This window comes from Phodopus roborovskii, unplaced genomic scaffold, assembly GCF_943737965.1.
Source record: "Phodopus roborovskii unplaced genomic scaffold, PHOROB, whole genome shotgun sequence".
Taxonomy (NCBI): domain Eukaryota; kingdom Metazoa; phylum Chordata; class Mammalia; order Rodentia; family Cricetidae; genus Phodopus; species Phodopus roborovskii.
The window spans coordinates 4,963,327-4,981,292 of NW_026126459.1; positions in this window are offsets into that span (position 1 = coordinate 4,963,327).

Below are 17,966 nucleotides of genomic sequence, written 5' to 3' on the forward strand. Positions count from 1 at the left end.
CCACCAACAGGCTGATGTCTCCCTGGACTCTGGGACCAGGTTGGCCCTGGTCTGCAGCTGTCTGTGCTCAGGCCCCGAGCCAAAGGAATCTGGATATTATGTTCTGAGAAGTTCATGGCTTTACCACTTCTGTGGTGGGTGGCTTGCAGACGGAGTGGGGAAGTGGTCTCCCCCTGTCTGTCCCCCACCCAGGATCTAGGACGAGCACAAATCTACCTGTCTTTCACCTTTGGCAGATCTTGATGCCAGAAGGTGCTTAGCATCTTAACCCTCTGTCTTCCAGGCCAGTCAGGGTGTCCTCTGTTTTCCCCTGCCCCACTGTTTAAAGAGCCTAAATGCTCTTCTCCTCTGTTCTCTGAGCTTTGCCAAAAGCCCCCTGCTAGTTTTATTTTTATTTATTTCCAAGGTTCTATGTAACTCATACTGACCTTGAACTCTATACAGCCTCTGACCTTCCAGCTTCCACATCCAGAATTCCGGATTTCAGGCATGTACCACTATGCCTGGTTTATTCAGCATTGGGTCCTAGAACTTCAGGCACATCAGACAAGAACCCTACCAACTTGGCCACTCCCCAGCCCTGATACTGGTTTTAATAAGATGCACCTGCAGTATTTTCTCATCCAGGAAGCTCTCCTTGAGCTACAAACGTATCCCACACCACACCACATGAATTAATCATCTATTTGGCTGTTTGGGACATGCCACTTGTGTTCTGTCTTCCCCAGAATTCTAGCTCTCCTCCAAATTCCAGCCTACAAGCTTCATTGACTATCTTTCCTATGGCCTGAGTTGCAGGCTATATAGCCTGATTGATTCTACTTTGATGGAACACTCCAAACAGTGAGACAGTCCCTAAGCAAAATGGCTGCCATACCAGTGCCTGGGAACCCTAAAAGAAGATTGTCAACTATTCATGAGCATCTCAGCACCATTAGGTTCTTCAGCTCTTGGGACCTGCTTCTTGGAGACAAGTTGCCCTGCCCAGGGGGTCCCTCTTCCCATCATGAGTTCTCTTCTAAAGGGCTAAAAGGTCTGAGGGCAATGTTGCTCAGCCAGTAGTCTGCCCCACATCCTTCTGGGTACTGCTATTATCAGTTGATCATATCTGTGGAAGGGCCATGCAAATCCCAAGAGAATGGCATCTTTTTGGTTTCATCGTGATGTCTCAGCAGTGAGGTTGGGGGTGGACCTCAAGGTGCTTGGGTGGCATCCAACTGAAAAGCTCTCAAGTGACAAGTGAATCATACATTCTAGGAGTCCATGAGGACATGACAGGGATGCAGATGGCCCTGTCAGTTTGAGGATGAAGGTCATCAAATGTTCCTATTCCCTGAATGTGCTCTTGCTCATCACGATGACAGGGTGGAGCAGGGAGCCCAGCAGGCTGTGCAGTATCACCATGGGAGGAAACCTTCCTACTGTCTAACCCATAAAAGCCTTAGCCACAGTGTGCTCTGGGAGACATTGTGTTCTTGTCCCCTGCTTCAGGAGCCTCATAAGGACAGTAAACTTATGCTGGCTATAGAGTGAGGCATCTCTTCATTACCCATGGCCTCCAACACCCAGTGACAGTGAAGGGGCCCATAGCCAAGTGGCTTCACAGATCTGGGACTGCTGGCTCAGCTCACACAGAGCCTGTTGGTGATGTGACCAGTGCAGCTGCCATGTTCATGGGATTTCTGGTACCTTCCTCAAGGGTCTGGGGAGTACCATGTGACATACTCAACTCTTGCTTGGTGCTAATGAGCATCTCCAGCACACCAGGATGGGAGCAGGGGTTTGAGAGCTCTAAACTGAGTCGGAGTGGCCTTATGCTGGGGCAAGGATCAGAAGGAGCAAGAATAAATAAGACAGTTTGTGGGGAGGGCTCAGGGCACTCTGGGGAAGCAGAGGTAGCTCACGGGCCTTTTCTAGGACTTCTGTTTCTAGAACTGACCCTTTTCTTTTCTCTAGCCCACAGGCTAGCTTCCTGGCCATGACTCACACACAGCCTCTTCTGGTGCATGAACCTATGCTGTCTTTACTTCCACCTCTGCATCCCCCAGGTCCAGCATCCTCTGTCTGACATCGCAGCCCTTCCAAATGCCTGGGAGAAGGACCCAAATACCTCAGGGGTAGTGTCTGGAATGGAGGGAGGGTGCTGTGTCCCTGGCTGTAGAAAAGACCTCGTTGTGACACTTCCTCTGTGTGTCACTACTACCCAGGTGAAGACATGCAGATTATTTGTAGATGGCCTTGTAGGGCTTGGAAAGGGGACTGGAGGCTTGCATAGGGAGCTCAGTAGATCTCCTGGAGGATGATGATCCAGGTCTACACTGAAGGCTCTGAGGGCTGGGTGTGGCCTTATGTGAATGCTCAGCATTCCACCCAGGATCTGGACCAAAGCAAAGAAAGGATGGATGGATGAGTGCATGAATGAGTGAATGAATGAATGAGTGAGTGGCTGTTAAAGCCGAGTGGGGTCGGTTATGAGGCCTGCCCTGAAGTTTATGGGAAATGGGAGGTGATTGAAGCTGGCAGGACACTCAGCAGGTTGAGGAACTGAGCCAGTAGTTGACAGTGTTCAGGGAGCCCTGTGACCTTTGACTTAGCAATTGCATTCCCAGGAATTTATTGAACAAATACACAAAGATACTTACAGCAGTATGGAGGCGCCCTAAGTTTCCACCAAGATGGGATTGAAACTAATAACTAGGCATAGTCCCTGATTATCCAGGAATTCCAAAGGGCACAGACTCCATCTATATGGCCTGACAGGGAGAGATTGGCAAGGGGCATTTGTACCATCTTTAAATGAAAAATGCCAGATGCACAGCCAGGTGTGGCAATAAAAGTAAGGAAGGGAGGGAGGAAGAGAGGGTGACAAGACTTTGGAAACACAGTTGCATTTGCTTTGGTGGTTTAGGCAGAAAAGTTAGGGGCATGGGAAAGGAAAACTGGCAGCATAAACCCATTGCCTTTGTTCCTTCATATTATTTTTTTAATCTAGGTTAAAAAAAAAACCTCATTATTAAAATGGAAAACAACAAACCAGGTTTATCCACCACCTCCCTGGTGGGAAGGAACAGGATGCTTACTGATAAAACAATGAATCTTAGAACAATTTCCCTCAAACACAGAGGCCGAGTGTCCTTGGTCTAGAACAGGCCAGGCTGGTGCTCAGAGAGACAGAAGTTAGCGCTATAAAGGACAGGAAGGAGCAGCTGTAGGTGAACAGGTTGCCTGTCTCCAGTATGTGGGCACAGGACAGACTCAGGGCAGGGTGAGTGGTAAGTCAGGGCTGCTGGGGTCTCTCTGGGGCATGGGGAGCCATGTCAAGGCCTTGCAACAGAAGTAGCTGCACTAGTGTGGACATCTCAATGTGATAATGGAAAGATAATAACTGGGTGTTCCAGGCCATGTCCTTGGCAGTTCTTGCCCAGAGCAGGGAGGTGAGCTCAGGAAGGGTGGATCTGGTGGTAGAGACAGAAGAAAGCCCTTGTCAGCTAGGCATTTGTTGGGCAATGGGGCCAGAGGATACACAGACAGGTCAGAATTTATTTTGAAGAATCTTGTAAATCTGTGGTTTTAAAAAATTATTTATTTATATTTTATGTACATGAATTTATATTTATATTTTATATATTCCTGGTTCCCTGTGGAATCCCCAAAAGGGAGCCAGGTTTCCTGGAACTGGAGTTATTGAGTGTTGTTGACACCATGTGGGTGCTGGGACCCCACCTTGGTCCTCTGCAGGAACAGCCAGTGGTCCTAACCACTGAATACTTTCCCCAGTCCCATGAATTTGTTACTTTTGATAAAAGTGACTGGAACATCATTCTCCAGGATCTTGGGGAGTTCCTATACAAGACACCTGGGAACTGCCCCCCACCTTATTACCCATGTGCCCTCCCCTGTTCTGGAGTCACAAGTAGAGCATTTGGTGTCCATTTGGTCTCCAGATGGACCTGGTTGGGTTTAACGTGGTCAATGAATATTTCTGTGGCAGCTGTGGTGATTTCCTCCTTTGCCATTTCACACATGTTGTCCAACCATGGCACCCTCAAAGTCATTATGCCCTTATTATGGAAGAGGAAGTAAGTATTGAGGTCTCACTGTGATCAAGACCTGCCTGGAAGCTTCTGGCCTTGGAATTCCAGCCACAGCTCATGAGAAGCCAGATGCTAGGTATGGGTTGGACCTCCGTCACTCTACCACATCTCAAACTTATACCAGGTTTTGATTTCTTTCTCTCTTGCAAGGTTCCCAGAACTTATCCAGACAAAGGACTATCTGTGTGTGAGTCCTGCCTTGTTCCCTGCCTTGTACCCCAGGGCTCACTGCCCACTCGGGGCCTCTCCAGACCACCACTGCAAACCCTGCTTGCCTTCCTCAAGTGTCCCAATTCTTAGGTAGAGAGAATAGGTTTGGATCCTGGGTCCCCATAGCTATGTGAGCTTGAGCAAAGTTGAACCCTTTAGAACCTGTTCCCCACCTGTCAAATGTGGCAAAGAACAGACAATCCTGAGTGAAACAACACAGTTAAAGACCCCTGCATAATGTCTGGCATTCCAGAAGTCTTCTGTGAGCACCAGCACCCTTAGGCCCATGCATGGCAGATACCTGCACTTTTGGATCCTCACTTTTAGATTTCTGGCAGACACAGCTCTAACATCCTGGTCCTTACTGGATCCCCCTGTCTGTCCTCTTGGACTCTGTCAAGGCCCAAACACCTAAGGCCACACACCGAGAGGATTAACAATCCTACTTCCCATCTTCCTTCTGGTCTCGATCTCTTGCCTTTGGGAACTGTATCCATCCCCTAACCAGGACATCTTCCTGAGACTTTTGAGATATGAATATGAATGAATAAATGTGGTGTTATGGGTTGGCCTGGTGTCAGTTATGTTTTGGGAGGTCAAAGCAGGGCATTAGGGTTGAGTAGGCAGGGTCAGCTTCTCCACTGAGCAGTAGGGTGTGTAGATGCTTACTCATTTGGGTTACCCAAAGCCTCTTCTGTGACTGGGGAAGATGGCTCACTATTTCATGAGTATTGACAGGCTTTCCCTGTTGTCATTGCTGCTGGATACATAGCACACTGGGATGTGGACTTGGGAGCAAGACTTTGGACAATAGGTGGTTGTCTTGCTCTTTTCTCCAATGGTGGCCATGTTGTTTTCCAGGTCAGTTCCTAGTGTACAAGTTGCTGTGGTATGAACTTTGGTCACCAAAGCTCATTGAAAGCAAGTTCCTGGAGGGTGAGCAAGTCCCTGAGGGTGGGGGATAGGGCAGTACTGCTGCTTGGTGTGGGGAGTACAGGGATGTGTCTGGAAGCTCTGTTGTGTGCATGCCATTGAGTCTGTATCACTGACTTATACAAAGTCAGTTCTGTACTTTAAACCAAGAGTCCCATTGGCACAGAAGGCACTTGGCTCACACATGCTCACTGCCCTGTCATCCTTGCTTGAAGTTGACCCTGACCTGCACCTTCATGACCTGCACTGCCTGGGATTGTTTGGTAGCTCTAAATACAAGTGGGTACTTGGCCTGCAATGGGTTTAGCTACTCTGAACAGCTTTGCACTTGCCTTTGGACAGATCTGTGGATTGTTTCTCTTTTCCCGTAGAGTCTCCCATGTCACAGGGCAGAGCTGTGCAGTTAGTCAGAGGTGTGCTGGTGTTCTGCTTTGCTTTCTGTCAGTGTGATGAAACGGTCTGCTCCAAAGCAACTTAGGGAATGTATGTGTCCAGGCCACAGGCCATCATTGAAGGAAGTCTGGGCAAGAACTAAAGCAGAAACCGCCGAGAAAGGCTGCTGAGGGGTGGTGCTACCCACAGTGTACTGGGCTCTCCCACATTAATCATCAGTCAAGACAGTCTCTCACAGACATAGATAGCCACAGGACAATCTGATCAAAGCAATTCTTCAGTTGAGATTCCTTCTTCCCAGGTGATTCTAGGCTGTGTCTCATTGTCAATAAAAACTAACCAGTACAACTGGCTTAACCACCAGCTTACTGGGGGAGAAAAACATCCCTGATTTGTAGGGCTAGCTAATTTCCATGTTGTAAACTGCCCCAGCATTGCTGCTATATCTACACACTATGAGGACCCAGAGTCCATATGAACTTGCTCAAGGGTGCCACTGTGTCTCTTTTTTCTTAGAAACGTGTGCAATTGGAATAGGGCCTCTTGATGAAGAGGGTGGCTGTATGGCATGCCCTGGGATGTCTGGTATATCATACTTTATATCTATACTTATTTTCCTCTTGGTACTTAGCCCAGGTTTGGGATAACTGGCATTTGTCCGGTTACCAGACCATTTAAAGGGGAACATGTACTTCTCAGAGCAGTGTGGCCATGGCAACAGGGTTGAGTGGGCCATCCACAAGGGGAACTAAAAGAAGAGCTGTCCCCGAAGCATGACTGTGTTACCCTCCCTGTCACCTTCTTACCTTGAAAGATCTAGACCTTGCTGATTTTGAAAAAAGCAATTTTCTTATAGAAATCAATGCTCAGAGAGCTTGAGGGTTTACTTAAGATCACACAGCTGGCATGAGGAGGTAAGCGCGGATGTCCCTTTAAAGTATGACTTGTTTAGTACCAGAGCAAGAGCCTGTATCGATGGCAGGAGACAATAACAAAGGTTCAGGGTACCCCAAAGAGCTTCCCCAGGGCTTGCTCAGTAGACTAGACCAGACCAGCCAAGCATTTCAGCTTCATTCAAAAGCCCAATCCACTCCATGTCCCCACTATGTGGGGACAAGAAGCCAGCCCCCAAAAGTTGGTGTGTGTGATGTCTCCTCCACCCAGGTTTGTGGTGGTAACAAATCCACTTTTCTGAGGGTCTACAGAGCTAGGGGCACATCTGTTCCCTAAAGTACTTCCTGCCAATCTCCTCTCTACTCCAGTCAATTAAGTTTAGTGTTCCCATGGCTTTTAGCCGCTGCCCTGGCTTCACCCTCCTCCTGTCTCTTGCAGCCTCCCAGCAGGGGTTGATACCCTGACTCATTCCTCAAAGTCTCTTGGTTTCCATTGCTGCTTGCAAGCCCAAATTAAGACTCCTGAACTTGTCCTCCAGAGTTTTGCAGATGGTAGTGCACTTGATTTCTAGAACATATACTGCTATTTACCAGCTGGCCATTCCCTGAGAGCATCCTGTTTGGCCATGCACAACCTATCTCCTCTGCTGAGTGTGTCTCCTTGCCTTCCTGCCTGGAGAACTTGTCCCCAAAGACAGCCTTTCTGGGTGTGCCACCTTCTACCTTGGGAAGACTTGTCACATGGGCAATGGGAACAACTTGTATAGCAACAGGGTGGGCTCTGTCTGCCACCAGAGCTACAGTCAGGTCTCCCTCCCCTTGGTGTCATCAATGGAGAACCCACACAGCTTAAGACTGCCACCATCAACTTCCTCCCTGACAGTTGTCCAGAAAGGAGGATGGAGGGTGACATTCTAGGTGTAGACTCTGAGGAGGGGTCCGCAGTCCCACTGTGATCTTGTCAGGACTACCTTGAAGCTGGGCTTCTGCCTTGTCTTGTGTTTCCCTCCACCTTGCCCCTGTATCCACACACTCCTGTCTCCTGAGAGGATAAAGAAATGTGAACTTGAGGGTCAGATTTCCGCACATCATGCAGATTTAGGAGTGAGGGAAACACCCAGTAGATGCCCCCCTTTACCCCTGTGACCTCAGTGGGGTGATGACACTCCAGCTTGTGTGACTATTGTGTAAATGCAAGGCTTCTGTCTGCGCTTGATGGTCATTTCATATTGCAGGGAAGAGGGGAAGGAGGTGGCTGGGGCTCCTGGTGGGGGGTGGAGACAGGGGTAGAGCTGTCTTCCATTTTCTCCCAGAGGCCTGTAAGAGGTTGTGTAGAGCTCTGAGCTCAGTAGGCTTTCAGGGGTGGCCTCTGGCCAAGAAGGTGCAGGCAGGGAGTTAAGAAGAGTGAAATTGACCCCTGGCCAAGATGGAGCAAGTTCTGCTCTCATGGATGGGGCAGGGTGTGCTCTGGGAAACTTCTTGAGGCTTGGTGACTGCTTAGATCGGGCTGAAATCTACTCTAACTTATTCCACACTGTGTAAAACAGTGATTTTTCAGGCTGTACCTTGTCCCCACAGATTCCATTTTACAGGCAGCTTTTGACTCTGTTTTGAAGATGAATGGTGACTCTGCACCTGGGTAGACATATGAATGGCACCATCTATCCAGAGCTACCCGTGTAGCACAGAGTGATATGTGGCTTCTTCTTGGGAGTAGAAAGAGAGGTACTGTACAAATTTATCAGGGTGAATTGAGAGTGTAGGGGCACATGTTTAAATAATATCAGGAAAACAAGGAATTTACTGACCATACCAGGGAAAGGGTATAACTCTATTTCTTGTACCCCTAAAGAGGAGGATACCCAATACCATGATGACAATGGTCTCCATGTCACCTGGTGTTTATATGAAAGGATCAATGGACAGAGAACTCTTGATTGTCCCAGGGGCTTCTATTCCTGCTGTTGATGTGATCTATTTGACTGTTGCCTATTATCTGTCTGTCCATCCATCAGTCAATCTGTCCATCCTTCCATCAGTCTAACTGGTCCCAGTCCTAACCTTTCATTTCACCTCACTCCTCAGCTCAGCTTTGACTCTGCAGCCTGACTGTGGCTGACAACCTCAGCATCCCCGCTTGGTGAGTTAGTTCACTCTGCTTTCCACAGAGATTACATTTGTGTCTCTATCAATTTCCTGCTTCTTAGGCCTCTGAAATCTCTTGAATTCTGCTGTGTCTACTTAATTATCTCCAGCTATCCTATAACCTATGCATATACATACTGAGACATATTTTCACACTAACGTGTGTATGTGTGTGCAATGTGTGACCTGAGAGTTAATATTACTAATTAAGTTTGTAAGGGATCTGTGTTTGTCTCAGCTGAGGCCATCAAGGAATGCAGGATTCTGGTAAACTGCTGCCAATGAGGCCATCATACCTTGAGGATGTTTTGTTATTCAGTACATTCTGACTCTGTGGAAAGACACAAATGTGTTTGTGACACAGTGCACCCATGACAGTGGTCATTGGAGGGAAGATGCAAAATCTCTGAGCCTTGTGGGGAATGTGGAGAAAACCTTCTACACAAAGCTGGCTGGATCTCCCGTCACTGTCCACATGTGAGGGGGTTCCACTCACTTTAGTGAAGAAGGAAATGGACAGAGAGAAGCTGACCTTGAGGATGGATTCAGTGTGAGACAATCTAGTCACAAAAATACACACAGTGCTGGAGCAATGGCTCAGGGGTTAAGAGCAGTGGCTGGTTTTCCAGGGGACCCAGGTTTGATTCCCAGCACAAAGTGGTTCATAACTGTCCGATGGGGGATGTCCTTCTGTATATATGTTTCTCTTATTGTTTGATGAATAAAACACAGTTTGGCCAGTAGCTAGGCAGGAAGGATGGGCGGGGCTATCAGACCAGGGGCTACTAGGTTGGGGGGGGGAGGAAGACAGAAAGGGGTCATGAAGAGAGGCCATGCTACTGAAGGAGTAACATGTCAGATTACAGGTAAGCCACAGGCAATACATAGATTAATAGAAATGGGATAATAATTAAGACTGAGCTAGCTGATAAGAAGCCTGAACCATTGGCCAAACAGTATATAAATTATTATAAGTCTTTGTGTGTTTATTTAGGACAAAGTGGCTGTGGGACTAGGCACAACAGAAACCTCCATCTTCAACTGTTGGTAAATCCAGCACTGCTGATGTGAGCTACCAGAGGGACCCAAATCAAGGAAAGAGAGAGTTGAGTGGGCATGACCAGGGCTGGGGAGCTAGTTTCAGCATGGTAAAATGACAAAATTCTCTGGCCTCTGGTGCCCATACTTTCACGAAAACTTGGATTTGAACCTGTGAGTCAGTACTGGGCACACCACATTCTCAGCACAAAGGAGATTTATTACCCCAGAGGGGCAAGTAGGGGGGAGGCTGCAAAGGCAAACAGCAAGCAGGTGGTTTTTGCAGGAGTGGGTTTTTAAGAGGAGGGGTGGCATCTGTGCTAGTGTGAGTTGGTAAATCCTGACTGGATAGGTTAGCCAAATAATGAATTTTGATTGTTGGACCTTGGTGTTTTGTCTCCGGAATGAGTCAGTGGCCAAATTAAGGGAATGGACTTTGGGAGCTAGCTTTAGGAATGTAATATAATGGTTTTAGCAAATCTAGACTAATGTGTGAGTTCCAGGACAGCAGGAGTGCCTGTCCCAGTGAAGAAGGTGCATGACATCCTGAGGAATGGTCCTGAAGTTGTCTTGTGACATCTGCATGAACATTCGATCACAGGTGCACAAACACACAGTGGCTAAGATGGCTAATTTTATGCTGTGCACACTTTACATAATTTAAAAAGAAAATGTGACAGCTACTTTGAGTGTGGAAGAGGAAGGGATTAAAGGATATCTCATTTCTAGAAAAATAAAAGGTATGGGTGTGAGGGCTCCTTTTATATAGAAGGCAGGTGAAGCGGATGGAGAGGAACCAGGTGAGGAAGGCTGTGTGTGGGCTGCTGTTTTCATAGCCTCTGGATCAGTGCCCTTCACAAAGGAGAAAAACTGATATTGCTTGTAACATTTTGAAAGGTCAAAATCACTTGGAAGTTCGGCTTGCTGCTTAAATGCATGATAATAGCAAATTTAAAAATTAATTACCGGGCCCTCTCCTACTGACACCAAGAGCAGGTGGCCCTGAGGAAGGGAAAGAGACTGCCACTCAAAGATGCCAAGGTGTTTGGGGGCCTTTCACTGTCTCCTTCTATTCTTGGGAGCCAGCTAAGCTCTGCTTTATGCCATTGTCCAGGACAACAATACGTTTGAAATGAAAAATGTTCCAGGCAGACACAAAGGGGATGCCTTCTGGATTCCAAGCCCAGACATGGATAAAAGGTGCTATTTAACTGAGCTTAGAGGAAGAGTCACCTCAGCTGGAGCCTGGGGTACCCCGAGTCACCTTTGAACTTCCTGAGCTGTATGGAAACCCCTGGAAACAGAACCAGCTGAGTGAATAGAAGGTGGGTTAGCAGAAACAGAGGGCTTGTTAGAGCCATGTGTGCCACATGTGCCATGCATTGCCAGCACTCCTAATTACTCTGTGGGTGGTACCCTCATGTGGTCCCCAAATCACTTGCTCATGGCCTCAAGCTACAATAGGCAGAGTTTCTCTGGGTTCAGTGCCCACTCTAACTGGTCAATGAACCTTTCTGGTTCCCGATGGTGCCCAGCCTCCCGCCCACGTAGCCACGGCTTGGATTCTCCTCCAAGGTCATGTCTAGGAGGCCTTGGGTTAAGTGTGAGGCTTTGCTGATTAATCCTGAGATGGGAACCATTCCTGTATTAGTCAGTATGGTTGTGGTTTGCTGCAGTGACAAACATCTGTTCATATTACACCTAGTGCTGGAGAATTTGGCATTCTGTCCCGAGTCTCCCTTAGAAAGTCAAGTCATGCCACAAGAGGGGACATGGGGTTTGTAGAGGAAAGGCTTCATTTACATTTTTAAAACTATTTATTATTTAGTTGTGTGTGTGTGTGTGTGTGTGTGTGTGTGTGTGTGTGTGTGTGTGTGTGTGTGTATGCACCTGTGTGAGTTTATATGAAACCCACAGAGGCCAGAAAAGGGCATTAGATCCCCTCAACCTGGACTTATGGGTAGTTGTGAGTCTTTTGATGAACCAAACCTGGGTCCTCTGCAGGAGCAGTCAATGCTCTTAACCACGGAGTCATCTCTCCAGTCTGATCCACCCCGATTTCCCGCCTTCTTTCCTTCCTTCTTTCCTTCCTTCCTTCCTTCCTTCCTTCCTCCCTCCCTCCCTCCCTTCCTTCCCTCTTCTTTTCTTTTGTTTTCCTTTCTTTTTTGATTTTTCAAGACAGGGTTTCTCTGTGTAGCTTTGTAGACCAGGCTGGCCTGGAACTCACAGAGATCCGCCTTCCTCTGCTGGGACCAAAGGCATGCACCACCAACATCCAGCTTCACCACATTTTTAAAGTGGCTTAGTCACAGCCAACCTCTAGGGGTAGGGAGTGATATTCTGCTGTGTGCCTGGGAGGAGGGGACCATGCTTATGTGATGAGAGCATTCATGCTTACATAGAATTTTTCCTGCTTGCTTCACTAGCTTGTCAGGATGAAGGGAAAGAATTGTGTGTAACGCACATTGAAAAACACCAGGCCCTCTGCACATGCAAATTATGGATATAAAACACAAATGAAAAATATTAATATGGGGCTGGGTTTATGGCTGTCAGTAAAGTGCTTGCTATGCAAGCATGGGGACCTGAGTTTGAGCCCCATAACTTGTATAAAAACGGGGTGCAGTGGTGCATGCCTATAACCCCAGTGCTGGAGGTACAGACAGGCAGATTCTAGGGCAGCTAGTCTAGCAGAAACTGGGAACTGCAGGTTCAGTGAGAAATCTTGTCTCAAAAAAAAAAAAAAAAAAAAAAAAAAGAATTGGACGGTGGAAAATAAATAATGGAATCTTGAAATTTGCAGGCAAATGGATGGAACTGGAAGAAACCATCCTGAGTGAGGTAACCAGTTACAGAAAGACAAGCATGGTATGTACTCACTCATATATTAGACATAGAGCAAATCACCAGCCTACAATACACACCTCCAGAAGAGCTAGGAAACAAGGAGGACCCTAAGTGAGAAATACATGGACCTCCGAAGAAGGGGAAAGGGACAAGATCTCCTGAGCAAATTGGGAGCAAGGGGGGAGAGGAGAGGTAGGGAGAAAAAAGATAATGGGAGAAGAGGAGGGGGGGAAGAGAACAAGAAGGATCAGGAAGACTGAGTCAGGAGAGTATTGAATAGAAGAGAGCAAGAAAAGAGATACCTTAATAGAGGGAGGGTTAAAGAGAAATCTGGCACTGGGGAGATCCACAAAGATGACCTCAACTAAGAATCTAGGTAGTAGTGGAGAGGCTGCCTTTGATGCCCTTCCCCTATAATGAGACTGATGACTACATTAATTTCTATCCTAGAGCTTTTATCCAGTAGCTGATGGAAGCAGAAACAGACACCCACAGCTAAGCACTGAATCATAATCCTGGAATCCAGTTGTTGAGGGGGGGGAGGGAGGGAACGGGGACGAGAAAAGCAGTCAAGAATGTGTTGGAGAAACCTACAGAAACAGCTGACCTGACCTAGTGAATGCACACAGACCTCAGTCATAAAGCTGGAGAACCAGCATTGGACCGAAACAAACCCTCTCATTGTGGGTGCCAGTCAGGAGACCTGAGCTGTCCATGGGACCTCTAACAGTGGAACCAGTGGAACTTATCCCTAGTTCACAACGGACTTTGGGAGCCTATTCCCTATAGAGGGATACACTCTCAGCCCAGATACATGGAGGAGAGCCTAGGCCCTCCCTCAAATGATGTGATAGCCTTTGATGTACTCCATGGAAGACCTTACTATCCTTGGGGAGTAGGTGGGGTGAGTTGGGGGGGCCAGTGGGGGGCATGGGAGGATGGGAGGGAGAGGGAATGGGGGATTGATATGTAAAATAAGATTGCTTCTAAATAAAAATTATATATATATATAAAATTTGGAAAGAGCCTGAGGGAAACACCAGTATCACCCCTGACTTCTACAGGCATCATACACAAATATGTACACATACATAAAATGTATTGCATTTGCTAGAGCTACTGGCAATAATAAATTATTCCAACATCATTCCAACAATGTACTGTGATCATCACCCTAAGGCATGGTAGGGTAACCTTTCCCAGGCAGGCCAAGGACAGAGGGAAGCCCCGGCACTGTGGTATCCTCTCTGCATTGGACTTCTGGGGTATGGACTGTCGTTAGAGTGCTTTCTTTCCCAGAAGTTCCTATCATTTTCTGCTCCCATAGCTGCAGAAGCATCAGAATTTTAGTAGACTTGGGCCCCAGAGCCCAAGAGCAAAGCATTGCAATGCACACACAGATGGGAGGTGTGGTGCCTCTAGATGGGGTCTGCAAGCCATGCTGGTGGGCTGTGGGGGAGGTTTCTGGGGAAATTCTGGGTGGTGGGACATCTCTTTAATGGGCTCTGTCTTCCTTCCTGTCCCTGAACTTGTCCTAAAGTTAGGTTGGGTACCAGCACTTAGAACTAGCTCATCAAGAAGGTTTTTTTTTTTTTTTTTAAATCTCTCTAGAAGTTGCCAAGTGTCAGTCACTGAGGCTGACATTTCTGGATGCTCTTCTCATCTCCCTCAGCCCTTTCACCTTGGCCTGTGCAGCCATTTCCCCTCTTTCCTTCCTGCAGATCTTTTCTAAGCTCTCATGGCTCTCCATTCCCCTTTTCTGGTGGGATGTAGAGTATGATGATGGCTTCAAGCAACCCCAATATCAACTCCTGACTCTTACTGGCTGTATGCTCTGGGCCATTCCTTAACTGTCCTGAGCCTGGTTGCTTCGTAAAGCACAGGGGAAGGTAGTGCCTGGCTGATAGAGTTATAAACAAGCCTCCTGTGTGGCTTCATTTCTGTCTGTCTGTCCTTCCATGCTGTGACAATGCACCCCCACACACATACACTGAGTATGTCTTCTCTGTGCCATGGAAGTGGGTGGAGTTGGAGGCTGAGACTGGATGAAGTGTGAATGGGGGGCAAGTAGAGAGTGGGGGCATGGGGAGTGGGTAAGGGTGGCAGGGGTTTAACAACAAAGCAGTCCAGAGCAGGGTGGGGGTGATAAAGTTCAGAACTAGCCAGGTCTATAGGACTAGGATTCTTTGAACCTTCTAGAGCAGTGGTTCTCAGCCTTCCTAATGCTGCGACCCTTTGGAATCATATAATTATTTTTGTTGCTACTTCCATAACTCTAATTCTGCTGATGTTCTGAATTGTAATGTAAATATCTGTTGCTTTCTGATGGTCTGAGGTGGCTCCTGTGAAAAGATCATTAGACACCCTCCTCCCTGCAAAGGGTTAAGAACCACTGTTCTAGAGCATTAGATAATAGGTCCTGCTTTGCCATGGGAGGAGTAGTGTGCCCATACCATGAGGGAGCGCTGGACCACTCTTTCCAGCTCAGCTTTGCTAAGCTTTTTTCTCTGATGTTATTCAAACCCTTTTCCACTCTGGCTGTCCATTTCTGTCTTGGAAGCAGATGCAGCTTAAAGCTTCTACTCTAGGAGTCTCCACTATTGTGGGGAGCAGTCCTTAAGTCACTCTGAGACCCAGAACATCATCACAGCTTCGGTAGTCTGTTGGCTGAGTTGGTGGCCAGCAGTTCATGGGCACAGGACTTGCTCCCTTCTGCCCTGCACTGTGATCAGGAGGTGGCCAATCGGTGGTCAGCAACCAGCCACCATGAAATGGAATAGGAAATCAGCTGTAATCCTGGAGCTTGTAACATATCATGGGGTGATGTGGTGATGCTGCCACCCAGAGAAGTTTCTAGAAGCCAATGAAGAATCAAGAAGAATTAAAAGAGAGCTACTGCGGCTACCTCCAGCAGATGGGGAGCTTCGTTTCAGGCCCACAGCTTGCTTTCTCTAGCAGGTATTCTCGGTGCTTCTGCACTGACCCAGGTACTCAGGCTTAAAGAGACTTTCCAGAAGGAAAGCAGGGGGGCTGCAGACATAGCTCAGTGGATAGATATTTTGCCTGGCACGCACACAGTCCTGGGTTTGATCCCTACCACTGCATAAAGCAGGTGTGGCAGTGCCTGTAGTCCCAACATTTGGGAGGTAGAGACAGGAGGACCAGAAATTCAGGGTCATTCTTGGCTGTATATTGAGTTTAAGTCCAGCCTGGACTTAAACAATTATTTATTTGAGGTCAAAAGAGGGCACTAGATCCCTTGGAACTGGAATTACAGACTGTTGTGAGCAGCCCTGTGTGTACTGGGACTCTAACCTGGGTCCTCTGGCTGAGCAGGCTTCCCCAGACTTAGGGTTGCAGGGTTAGTTGGCTTGTTTCTACAGCCTTATCTCCCTCTAGTTTACCCTCAGCTTTTCAGGTTGTTGCTATTCCTCTGCTCTGCCCCCCCCCCCCACAGGAGTGGACACATGGGAAATCCATGCCACTCTTTCTAGCCTTGGCTTGAAGAATGAACCCTGCCAGGGCTGATAAAGCTGGAGTTCCAGAGCCAGCAAAATGGAAGTGGCAGAGATCCAGTGAGGGACAGCCTCACAGGAGTGTCATTTTGAAGTGGGCTGCAGCCTTGCCTGGCCACAGCCAGAGGTGAAGGAGTGAAATCCCTCCCACCCTCCCGCAGAGTGACACCTGCTCTGGTGCTTCTGTCCCTGTTGAATGCCTCTCCTTGGGATGGACGCTTTCAGGCACAATGCGATTGATTTCTGGAGGACAGACACAAAAGCTCATGCACGATGAAACCTGGAGACACTGTACCTGTCAATCAATTCTAGGCATGGCATTTGGCCTGCATCCTTTTCAAAGGAGGTGGCCTATCAGTCGGCTTGGTACCCCTCTGTGGCTTTTGAAAACTAAGGCATTGAGAAATGCTTTACCTTGTTAACTAAATGAAGCACAGACTCAGCTGAGGAGTAACAGGCATAGTAGTGTGGTCTAAATAACAAGGTCAGGTCAGCAACAAATCCCAAAACCATGCAAGATGTGAGGGAGACGCCAGGATGGGGTGAGGTTTTCCTGAGCATCTACTGCATCCAGCCATGTGCTGTGCTGGATATCATTTTGGTCTCACAATTAGGAGGGGAAGTTGATGCAATGACCTGCCAACGTTCAGGAAGAAACGAAGGATTAGGAAGGGTGGATTCAGACTGAGGGCTAGAGACAGGAAGGGGTGAAGTCAGATCCAAATCAGCACTGGCTGATCCTATCTCCTCCAGGGTTCCAGCTCTGCCTGTGCATATTGAGAAGAAATGGAAGTGAGTTATGCTAGGGCTGGCCCCATCCAGTCCTGAGTGATGATGGACTGTGACATGGAAGTTCGAAGATGAAATAAACCCTTTCGTCTCCAAGTTGGTTTTGGCTATGGTGTTTATCACAGCAACAGAAGGCAAATTAGGACCGGTGCCATCCACTTTGGAACTAGTATTGCCTCAATTAAAGCAATCAAGGTATCCCACCCCGGTTGTGTCCACAGGCAGACTTGATCTAGGCAACTGATGCTTGATACTCTTCCTAGGCTGTTTCAGGTTGACAATTAAAACTCACCATCACACACACACCTTTTCCGCAGGACTTCTTGCTGAGGTCTGGGTTATCTGTGGTCAGTCTCAGTGCAAAGGGACTGATACGTCTTGATTCTTTCAAAAGTGGCCCCATAGTTGCATGACTTTCATACCACATGTTGCTGTAGTTTTCTAGCTTTTTAATTATTGTTCGTTTCCTCCTGTGTGTAACTTACAAAACTCATCATGGATGGGCTGCATCAGAAAAACAGCATATTATTTGGTATTTGTTGTTATCCCCAGCTTGGGGCATTACTGGAAGTCTTGGTATATACCTCCCCTGTGATGAATGAACTACTGTGCCCCTTCCAAAAGATTACATTGCTAAAAGATTACATTCCTATTCCTAGGTACCTTGATGTGAGGCCTCATTTGAAAACAGGGTTTTTGGAGAGGTGATGAAATGTGGTCATTGTGTGAGTCAAGCTGACTCTTATTCTCACATGGGGTGGGGGAGGGAATTAGGGGATAGAAGCTGCCATGAACAAAGAGGGTATCAGGAGAGGTGCAGGAGAAGATCCAAAGGTAGCTGGATCCTGGGGGGGGCATACGTTCAACCAGGACCGATGGACATCATGGTTAATTAACTCCAGGGGCTGGGCAGGCAGAAGCTGTTCTTTGTCTCCAACCTCAGAAGGCACCAGCTCTGCCCACAGGCCCTGGACTGTATGCTTTCAGAACTTCAAGGCAATGCCTCTGGTATTAGGTCATTCAGCTCATGGTATTTTGTTACTGAACAACTAATACAAGGTCTATGGTGGCCTCATTTCCTCTCTTGTTGGAGGGGTCCACTATTGCGG